This window comes from Salarias fasciatus, unplaced genomic scaffold (genome assembly GCF_902148845.1).
Source record: "Salarias fasciatus unplaced genomic scaffold, fSalaFa1.1, whole genome shotgun sequence".
Taxonomy (NCBI): Eukaryota; Metazoa; Chordata; class Actinopteri; order Blenniiformes; family Blenniidae; genus Salarias; species Salarias fasciatus.
Genome location: NW_021941391.1, coordinates 62,501 through 74,084, shown reverse-complemented (window position 1 = coordinate 74,084; position 11,584 = coordinate 62,501). Strand labels below are relative to the sequence as shown.

The window sequence follows — 11,584 nt, the reverse complement described above, 5'->3', positions numbered from 1 at the left end:
TTTGAGCCCCGCCCCTTTCCCTTTTTGATTGATAGGTAAGTGAGAAGCTTGTTTGAGCCTCCGGTTATTTACTGGTGGTTTTTTTTTTCAGTGTGAGAAACAGTGTGGTGAGAGACAGGAGAGGGCTCTGGGCCGAGTCGGGGAGCAGCTCCAGTCCAGCTGGACCCAGAGGGCCCCTGAGGGCCCCTGAGGGCCCCGCCAGGCTGCAGGGCCGCTGGACCAGTCCCATGAGCCTGGACATGGAGGCAGAGGTCAGGAAGTCTGGAAAGAGGACCTGACGGAGGACAGGCCTGACGGAGGACGGAGGGAGACCCTGACGGAGCTCAGCAGACCTGCCCACCTGAACGCACTTTGCGTAGCAGCTACGCAATTTGACTTCAAAATCCGCGGCACGCTCCGCCTCATTAAACTACGCACAAAGCTGCAGACGCCAGTGAGCGCTGGTAGAAACGTGGACGTGCAGTACTCATGTCTGCCACCAGGAGGCAGCAGCAGGGCTCTGAAGCGTCATGCGTGTCGGTGTGTTGTCACGCAGTCACGCCACACGTTGTGTTTGTCACGCTGAAAAAAGACCGGTAAATGAGGCTGGTGCGCCGCAGCTCTGGACGCGCTACCCTGTCAATCAAAAAAGCAAAGGGCGGGCTAAATAGCGCAACAACCAATGAGAAACAGCGTTGCTATCACGTGATTCTGCTGCTGTGGAATCCTCAGAGACCGACGTGACGAGTTACACCCCCCCCCCCCCCGCCCTGGTCGACAACTCTCCTTTGGGGGGTGACTCGTCCTTACAGGGTTGAGAGCCCTGTAAGTGGTACTCAAAACATTTCACCAAGGTTGGCAGGTCTGAGCTCAGTGACTCCTGTGAGGAAGCAGGTGGAGCAACCAGGAGGAGGGTGAATCCACTTCCTGGTTCAGCTCTGGGACCAGGAGGAGGGTGAATCCACTTCCTGGTTCAGCTCTGGGACCAGGAGGAGGGTGAATCCACTTCCTGGTTCAGCTCTGGGATCAGGAGGAGGGTGAATCCATTCCTGGTTCAGCTCTGGGACCAGGAGGAGGGTGAATCCACTTCCTGGTTCAGCTCTGGGACCAGGAGGAGGGTGAATCCACTTCCTGGTTCAGCTCTGGGACCAGGAGGAGGGTGAATCCACTTCCTGGTTCAGCTCTGGGATCAGGAGGAGGGTGAATCCACTTCCTGGTTCAGCTCTGGGACCAGGAGGAAGGTGAATCCACTTCCTGGTTCAGCTCTGGGACAAGGAGGAGGGTGAATCCACTTCCTGGTTCAGCTCTGGGACCAGGTTTTCCAGGGTCTTGCTGCAGTCCTCAGTTGTTGTTCTTAAACCTTCTCATGCTCGTTTCCCATCTCTCCGTCTGATTGGCTGCAGGCTTTCCCTCCTGATTTTGCTCCCCCCCCCCGTTCTGTCTGCATCCCTCTGATCGTAATTGGCCTGTTTAGAGGCGATCACCCCCCCCCACACACACACACACACACTCTCTCCCCTCTCTCCCTCCTCCTTCACTGTCCTCTCTGGGGATGGAGGTGTGGCGAGGGCCATGTAAATAAATCTTCCTCCTCCTCCCCTCCCCCCCTCCTCCTCCTCCTCCCCCCTCCAGCCTGAAACCTGACAGCAGCTTCACGCTGCTGATTCCCCCCTCCCCCCGCCTCTCGCTCGCCCCCCCCTCTCGCTCGCCAGCCTGTGAGACTGAAGCAGCAGAGAGAGCGAGGAGCGAGCGAGCGAGGAGCGAGCGAGGCGTTCCCAGAGCAGGAGGCGGCAGGAGGGACGATGGAGGCCAGCTTCGACACGGAGGAGAGCTTCGACGACCCGTCCTGCCTCGCCCCCCCGCCGCCGGGCGCCGGGTCCCCGGCCAGGAGGCAGCCCCACGAGGTGAAGGAGACCAAGACCACGGTGAGTCCCCAGCAGCCTCCGCCGCCCAGGACGCGTCCTCACCTGCTGGACGCGTCCTGGTCCCGGTGGAACCGGTGGGGGGGGGGGGGGTCCCTGCATGCTGGATTAGTCTGAATGAAGAAGTGCTCTGCCTCCTCCTTCCTGAGTCTCCCTGAGCAGATCCACGTTCTGGATTTGATGGGTTCCGGCTTAGGACCCGGTACCTGGTCTGGACGCTGCTGGACGGGGACGAGCTGCAGGCGGTGGACTGAAGATCGGTCCGTCTGTCAGGAGACGAAACTGTCAGCGATCCCCGGGTGTCTCCGCCGTCCAATTGTTGCTCGGCGTGACGCCGCATCGCTCGGCGCCCGCAGAGCTTCACACTTCACCGCCGTCCTCGTCCTGCAGACGGAGCCGCGGTTATGTAACCTCTCAGGCTACAGAGGTGGCCGTGGGGGGGACGGACAGACGGACAGACAGACGGACGGACGGCGGGTGTGTGGCGCTGCCCCCTGCTGGCCTCGCTGACCTGCCGCAGCCACAGGAGCGTCACTCTGCCTGTCGTGTAGAAAAACGAGAAGAAGAAGAAAAACAGCAGCAGACCTGCGAGAGCAAGCCGGTCCAGTTTCCATGGCGACAAGGCGACGGCTGTGAACGGCTGCTGGAATGGAAACTCTGCCACAGGAGGGAGGACGCCGTTCACAACGTCCACCGAGGACAGACTGTCTCCTCCTCACCGGCCCGCCCGGGTCCCAGGACGCTGTCCAGGCCCGGACAGAAACCTGGACGTCTGTGGCAAGAGTGGCACCGGGGGAACCGGGCACCAGGGAACCGGGACATGGACATGGACATGGACATGGACATGCGGTCAGTGGAACCTGGACTGGGACACAGACGGTTCCCTGGGAGACGAGGAGCTGAGGAGCAGTGGACCGTCCAGACGACTGACAGGATTTTGAAAAAAGCTGCTCAGGAACAGAGAGAGAACCTCGGCTGCAAGGTTCATGTTTTTGTGTCGTGTTTACAGAGACATGAAAAGAAGCCAGTTTCCATGGAAACAGCAGAAAGGCTGGAAACGATAACCTAACACTGAAGAACACGGAGAACCATACATAGAACATTCACACTGGAGAACACGGAGAACCTACACCAGAACAGCGGAGAACCCTCTGAGCAGCACTGAGACATGAGCAGACAGGCGGGAGGACGTTCTGTCCACAGGGTTCTGCGTCCAGCGGTCCGTCGTCCTCCTGTCCCTGTGTGTGAACCGCCAGCTCCGTCAACTGTCTCCCACTTGTTGACAGTTTGAGTTCATGTGTTCACGGTCCAGAGATAATGGTCTTCATTCATCCATCCGTCTCTGTACCTCCGATATGAGGTCCAGCTGACGGGATGGAGACGGGGTGGAGACGGGGGTGAGACAGGATGGAGATGGGGTGGGAGACAGGATGGAGACGGGGTGGAGACAGGGTGGAGACGGGGTGGAGACGGGGTGGAGACGGGGTGGAGACGGGATGGAGACGGGGTGGAGACAGGGTGGAGACAGGATGGAGACGGGGTGGAGACAGGGTGGAGACGGGATGGAGACAGGGTGGGAGACGGGGTGGAGACAGGGTGGAGACGGGGTGGAGACGGGACAAAGACGGGGAAGAGACTTAAATCAACAGTGATTGATGTGTAAATCTGGTCAGGGAAGACACCAGAGACCGAGACCAGAACCTGTCCTGGATCAGGACTTTAATATGGTTCATTCCACTCTGAAACGGCACAATGAAACCCGGGCTGTCGTTCTCTTTTTGAAAAAAAACATCATCGCCCCCTCCTGGAATTATCCTGGAATTACAGCTTTTCTTTTCTTTTCCTTTTTTCAACCTGTCCTGTCCAGCAGGAGGCAGCAGAGTGTAGGTCTGCCCCCCCCCCCCCCCCCCCCCCACACACACACACACACACACACACACACACACACACACACTCACACACACACACACACCACATCACACAGCCAGTCAACCTTAACCCAAACACACTCACATTCCCTCGTCAACATCCAACATGTCCAGCCGGTCCGGAGCCCAGCACCCCCCCCCCCCCCCAGCTCAGTGTTGATGAAGTATATGGTTATTTGCAATGAAAACTGAGAAGCGGGACCCACACCGTGGTGTGTGTGTAGTGTGTGTGTGTGTTGTGTGTGTGTAGTGTGTGGTGTGTGTTGTGTGTTTCTGGTCATGCTGGGCGACTCGGTGGAATTAAAACTGAGAGGCGAGCCACCGAGGGCTGCCAGCCAGCAGGCCAGCATGATGAGCCCGCCCCCCAAAGTCGGACCTGGCTTCATGTTTCACCAGTGGAGGTTGTTCTTGGTCGTGACAGGGACCGTAAACAGGGCGCTTCCCTCCCGCTGGTGTGGCTCCTGCAGACCGCCAGCTGGATCAGGGCTGCCCGGTCCTGTTCCTGCAGGGCCCCCATCCAGGGTCTGGTTCTCTCCCTGCTTCAACACACCTGGATCTGATGGTTGTAGGTAACGAGCCTGTCAGTGCATCCATGTGTTGAACCAGGGAGAGAACTAGAACTGGGTATCGGTACCTTTAACGTCCTGGTATCGGTACCTCTCAGGTGCTGATATCGGTATCTTTAACATGCTAGTCGGTATCTATAACATGCTGGTATCTGTACCTTTAACGTGCTGGTATCAGTACCTTTAATGTGCTGATATCGGTACCTTTAACGTCCTGGTATCAATATAATGTAATAATAATAATAATAAAATAATGATACATTTTATTTGTAATGCACTTTCCATTTCAAACATAAATCTCAAAGTGCCAAAGTGCCTCAAAGTGCAAAGTGGTATCGGTACCTTTAATGTATTGTTATCTGTACCTCTAATGTAGTGGTATCTGTACCTTAAACGTCCTGATATCGGTACCATTAATGTACTGGTATCCGTACCTTTAACATCCTGGTATTGGTACCTTAAACGTCCTGGTATCGGTACCTGGTATCATGTAGAGGGTGCCTGGTGTTACTGTCCATCCTCAGTAACACCAGGCACCCTCTACATGAGACTCTGTCTGCTCAGAGGAGCCACAGATCAGACCGTCTCCTCTCAGTGCGCTGTAGGACGGAGCGCTTTAGAAGATCATTCATTCCTGCTGCCATTCGATTTTATAATGAGCACTGCTAATGTAACATTAATGTGCTGGGGTTTATACACGTGATTCTCTCTCTCCTCTTTTTTTTTTTAATCTGTTGTTTTTTTTTTTTCTAATGCTATTTATTATTATTCTCCTGTTTTATGTGTTGCTACTGTATGACCCTGAATTTCCCCAAGTGGGGATTAATAAAGTATCTATCTATCTATCTATCTATCTATCTATCTATCTATCTATCTATCCTGTAACGTGCTGGTATTGGTACCTTTAACATGCTGGTATCGGTACCTTTAACATGCTGGTCAAGTCAAGTCAAGTCAGCTTTATTTCTGGAGCACATTTACAGACGGCTTCGCCGCGCCGAAGTGCTTCACACAGTGCAGTCGGTAAAAATAGACATAAGAAGTGAATAAAAGTCAAAATTCATAAAAACACTCAATAAGACACGTCTTGATCAAAGACAAGAAGAAACTAAAAACAAAGTAAGCCTAGTTGAAGGCCAGCGAGAGAGGTACGTCTTCAGCTGGGATTTAAAAATTCCTGCGGACTCGGCTGCCCGGATGTGGGGGGGGGGGGGGTCCAGAGACTAGGGGCCGCTACAGAAAAGGCTCTGTCCCCCCTGGTCTTCAACCTCGACCTGGGGACAACAAGAAGGCGTTGGTCAGCTGACTGTAACACTCTGGACGGGGTGAAGGGGAGAGGATCAGCCAGGTATGGAGGGCAAGGTGGTGAAGGGATTTAAAAACTGATAAAAGAATTTTGGAATCAATGCAGTGGCGGACGGGGAGCTGGTGAAGGGAAGCGAGAACCGGGGTGATGTGAGCAAGTTTTCTGGTGGAGGTGAGGAGTGGAGCGGCAGAGTTCTGGACGAGCTGCAGGCGGTGGAGTTGGGTTTTTCCGATGCCGGTGTATAGACTATTGCAGTAATCCAGGTGGGAAGTGACAAAGGCGAGCATGGCTGCTCTGACCCTGCTGGGGAAGGTACGCTTTAATCTTTACCAAGGTCCTCAGGTTGAAAAAGCTTCTTTTGACGACTGCACTAATCTGCTGCTCAAACTTAAAAGAACTGTCTAAAATCACACCCAGATTCCTAACAGCTAACTTGGAGTTACCGGCGAGAGAACCCGGGCGTTGGAGTAAAGTGCTGGAACACATGACCTCTGTCTTCCCTCGTTTAAGGTTGAGAAAGTTAGCTCACATCCAAGCCTTAATGTCCGACAAGCAGTCTAGCAGAGGCTGGAGGCAGCAGGGCCGCCGGCCTTAAAGGGGAGGTACAGCCGGATGTCGTCTGCATAGCAGTGGAAGGAGATAGTGTGTTTTTTATATCTCCTAAGGGCAGTAAATACAGGAGATAAAATGGGGCCTAGGATGGAGCCTTGAGGCACCCCGAGAGGGGCGGCAGATGAGGTGAAGTCTCCCAGCTGAACTACCTGAGTATGCAGCTAGGAGGACCAGGACCACAGGGCTACCTGAGTCTGCAGCTAGGAGGACCAGACCACAGGGCTACCTGAGTCTGCAGCTAGGAGCACCAACCACCACTATCACTGCGGGGTTGATGAGGAGTTCAGAGTGTGAAAGAGGATCTGGGGTTTGTGACAGTTTGAAGAAATCAGAGTAGAGACGCTGAGACTCGGCATGTCTTACAGCTGGATGGTCGACTGTCAGGGAGCGGCGGAGGATCTGAAGGGAGGCGAGGAGGCGGGCCTTCTTCCATTTGCGCTCAGCGCCTCTGCAGTTGCGCCTGAGGGCAGGTGTGGAGGCAGTTAGCCGTGGTGTGGTCTGAGTTTTGGGGCGCTTGGACTTGAGAGGGGCGATGGAGTCCAGAATTGTTGTGCAAACTGAAGAGAACATGGAGAGAAGCTCATCAGCAGGAGTTCCGACTATAGAGTCTGAAGGCAGCGACACACCGGGAGACCCTGAAGGCGGCAGAGACCTGCTCAGCAGTAGAGGGTTCAGAGAGCCAGAGACCATTTAGGGGCCTCATAGGAACTACCTGAGCATCGGACTGAGACAGAAAACAGAATTGGGGAGTGGTCGGAGAAAGCCATGGCACAGATCTCATCAACAGAGACAGAAACGCCATGGCTAGGACGAGATCGAGTGTGTATCCTTTCCGTGGGTGGGGCCGTCAACAGCTTGAATGAGTTAAGTAAATTTGAAAAATCCCGGACAGAGGCTGTGAGACACAGCAAACATGGACATTAAAACCACCACAGATAATGAAATTGTCGTATTTGACCACAAGCCCAGACAGAACATCGGCGAAATCCGAGGTAAAGTCCTTATTGAATTTGGGGGGCGGTAGACCACTGCACACAGAAGAGGGGGGACAGGTTTAGTTAAAATGCTGGTATCATATCTTTAATATACTGGTATCGGTACCTTTAACGTCCTGGTATCGGTACCTTTAACATCCTGTATCGGTACCTTTAACATCCTGTATCGGTACCTTTAACGTCCTAGTATCGGTACCTTTAACATCCTGTATCGTACCTTTAACGTCCTGGTATCGGTACCTTTAACGTCCTGGTATCTGTACCTTTAACGTCCCGGTATCGTACCTTTAATGTCCTGTATCGGTGCCTTTAACGTCCTGGTATCGTACCTTTTGTCCTGGTATCGGTACCTTTAACATCCTGTATCGGTACCTTTAACGTCCTGGTATCGGTACCTTTAACATCCTGTATCGGTACCTTTAACGTCCTAGTATCGGTACCTTTAACATCCTGTATCGGTACTTTTAACGTCCTGTATCGGTACCTTTAACGTCCTGGTATCGGTACCTTTAACGTCCTGGTATCTGTACCTTTAATGTCCTGATATCGGTACCTTTAACGTCCTGGTATCTGTACCTTTAACGTCCTGGTATCGGTACCTTTAACGTCCTGGTATCTGTACCTTTAACGTCCTGATATCGGTACCTTTAACGTCCTGGTATCTGTACCTTTAACGTCCTGGTATCTGTACCTTTAACGTCCTGGTATCGGTACCTTCAACGTCCTGGTATCGGTACCTTTAACGTTCTGGTATCGGTACCTTTAACGTCCTGTATCGGTACCTTTAACGTTCTGGTATCAGTACCTTTGACGTCCTGGTATCTGTATCTTTAACGTCCTGATATCGGTACCTTTAACGTCCTGGTATCGTACCTTTAACGTTCTGGTATCGGTACCTTTAACGTCCTGGTATCTGTACCTTTAACGTCCTGATATCGGTACCTTTAACGTCCTGTATCGGTACCTTTGACGTCCTGGTATCGGTACCTTTAATGTCCTGGTATTGGTACCTCTAACGTCCTGGTGTCGGTACCTTTAACGTCCTGGTGTCGGTACCTTTAACGTTCTGGTATCGGTACCTTTAACGTCCTGGTATCTGTACCTTTAACGTCCTGGTATCTGTACCTTTAACGTCCTGGTATCGGTACCTTCACGTCCTGGTATCGGTACCTTTAACGTTCTGGTATCGGTACCTTTAACGTCCTGTATCGGTACCTTTAACGTTCTGGTATCGGTACCTTTAACGTCCTGTATCGGTACCTTTAACGTCCTGGTATCGGTACCTTTAACATCCTGGTATCTGTACCTTTAACATCCTGATATCAGTACCTTTAACGTCCTGGTATCTGTACCTTTGACGTCCTGGTATCGGTACCTTTAATGTCCTGGTATTGGTACCTTTAACGTCATGGTATCTGTACCTTTAATGTCCTGGTATTGGTACCTTTAACGTCCTGGTATCGGTACCTTTAATGTCCTTTTATCGGTACCTTTAACGTCCTGGTATCGGTACCTTTAATGTCCTGGTATCGGTACCTTTAACTTCCTGTATCGGTACCTTTAACGTCCTGGTATCGGTACCTTTAATGTCCTGGTATTGGTACCTTTAACGTCCTGGTATCGGTACCTTTAACGTTCTGGTATCGGTACCTTTAATATCTGGTATCGGTACCCTTAACCTGCTGGTATTGGTACCTGTAACATGCTGGTATCATATCTTTAATATACTGGTATCGGTACGTTTAACTTACTGGTATCGATACCTTTAATAGGATGTCCCGATACAACTTTTTCACTTCCGATACGATGCCGATATTGCAACCTTGAGTTTTGGCCGATACCAATATTGGTCCGATATGTATCAGCGCGAATCATATTATTATTATTATTACTTATTTTTTAATGTGGAAGTTGGAAAAGACTTGATCAAGTGATGTTAGACAGAGAACAACAGTCAGCAACAGCAGGTGTGAGAAAAACACCCATTTATTATTAACCGATTGGTTACAAACATTTTAACCTTCAACATAAAACCTGCAGTGCTCCACAGCTGAGTAAATAAGAAAAATAAATAAATTAGAGGATGCTGAAAAATAACCTCAATAGCTCCAATAAACCAAATTATACTTTTAAAGTGCAAACAGTTCCAGTCCTCTTCAGTTATTTTTTACTGCCAGTATATGGTGGAACAACTGAAGGCGAGGATGAAAACAACAACAACAACAACAACAACACAATACTGTCCACCATCCAGCTGCTCAAACCTCAGCTTCAGACTGGCTCTAGTCATCACTCAAAAACAACAAAAAAACTTGCTTCAAACGTGCGATGGGGTTGGTCGTATTAAAGGTTGCGGGTTCTCTGCCACTGCGGGAAGCTAGCCTCAGCTGCTGACGGGGAAATGCTGCCACACGGCGACTTCCTGGGTTGTGATCAGATGGGCTCTGCATGCTGGATCACAGACGTTCTGTTGGCTGGATCCGTGCTCTTCTTCTTTGGCGTTTGTGGCAGACGGCACCAACGTTCAGGTGCATTACCGCCACCTGCTGTTTGAGAATGTGAACCACAGTCACCTCTGGACAGAAGTGCTGCAGCTTGTATCGCAGATTTTAGAGGCAATCCCATAAATCTGATACTCGTTTTTTAGCTGATACCGATGGTACCTTTAACGAGCTCGTATCTTTAACGAGCTGGTATCGGTACCTTTAACGAGCTGGTATCTTTAACGAGCTGGTATCGGTACCTTTAACGAGCTGGTACCTTTAACGAGCTGGTATCTTTAACGAGCTGGTATCGGTACCTTTAACGAGCTGGTACCTTTAACGAGCTGGTATCTTTAACGAGCTGGTATCGGTACCTTTAACGAGCTGGTACCTTTAACGAGCTGGTATCTTTAACGAGCTGGTATCTTTAACGAGCTGGTATCGGTACCTTTAACGAGCTGGTACCTTTAACGAGCTGGTATCTTTAACGAGCTGGTATCGGTACCTTTAACGAGCTGGTATCTTTAACGAGCTGGTATCGGTACCTTTAAGTTGCTGGTATTGGTACCTTTAGTTTACGGGTATCAGTACCTTTAACAGTGTAGAGCGTCTGTGGCTCATCTCGGCTGTGGTCAGTGCGGCGTTGACCGCTGGCGGTGGATGTGACCGTTGGCGGTGGATGGTCGTGTTCAGTTCAGAGGAACGACGGTCCACAGCGTTCAGGAGAGCCTGGAAACCAGCAGAGCCCCAGTTCCTGCCGGTTTACCAGAACCGCTCCGGTTCCCCATGTGGCGCTCTGTGCTGCAGGCCTCTGTCACTGCCGCGAGCCGCAGGTGCACGAGGTGCTGGTGCACGAGCCGCAGGTGCACGAGGTGCTGGTGCATGAGGTGCCGTGCAGCTGTGGCTACACGGGGTTTGAACCAGCCCCCCACAGGTTGTGCTGCTGCAGCTGCTGTGCTTTAAAGGAACCCTGAACACACGATGACAGCAGAAGCCGTCGTCATGGAGACGCACCGCGGACGCCCTCACAGCGGTGGCGCCGTCGTGACCTTGTCTTCCCCGTCACTCTGAGATCCATGTTTGTCCTCAGCACTGCAGTACGTCAGCTGATTCCCCTGACCCCCCCCCCCCCCCCCCCCCCGCCCCCCGGTAACAGCCTCCTTCTCTGTTCCCTCTTTGTTCCTTCCCGGGTCCCTCTGGGTCCCTCTGGGTTCCTCTGGGTTCCTCTGGGTTCCTCTGAGGCCCCTCAGGTCTCTGCCGGTCTGCCTCCAGCCTCCCTGAGGGTTCAGACCAGAGTCCCCCCTGCGGGCGTTCCTGACATTCCTCTGTTCTCTGCTGCAGATCAACTGTGTGACGTTCCCCCTCCCTGAGAAGGTCCGAGAGCACAGCTGCTCAAACCCCACGAGTGGAGCTACTGCGACTTCTTCTGGTCAGTACCGGGCCGGGCCGGGTCCGGGTCCTGACCCGGGCCGGACCGGACCGCCGCCGTGAGAGGGTGGAGAGGGAGGGTGGAGATGGAGGGAGGAGGAGGGTGGATATGGAGGGAGGAGGAGGTGGTGGAGTGGTGTGGATGAGGGAGGGAGGAGGGTGGAGGGGTGGAGGAGGAGGTGGAGAGGGTGGAGAGGGAGGGGAGGTGGAGGGTGGAGATGGAGGGTGGAGGAGGGTGGAGGTGGAGGAGGTGAGGTGGAGATGGGGGTGGAGGGGGTGGAGGTGGGAGTTGGAGGTGGAGGAGGGTGGAGATGGAGGGTGGAGGGGGTGGAGGTGGAGGAGAGGAGGGTGGAGGAGGGAGGAGG

At 52.7% G+C, this 11,584-nt stretch overlaps 1 pseudogene; it reads left to right on the top strand.

Moving 5' to 3' along the window:
* Positions 1-1,733: 1,733 nt before the first annotated feature.
* Positions 1,734-11,584, top strand: part of LOC115385550 (growth arrest-specific protein 7-like) — a 22,612-nt pseudogene continuing 12,761 nt past the window's right edge.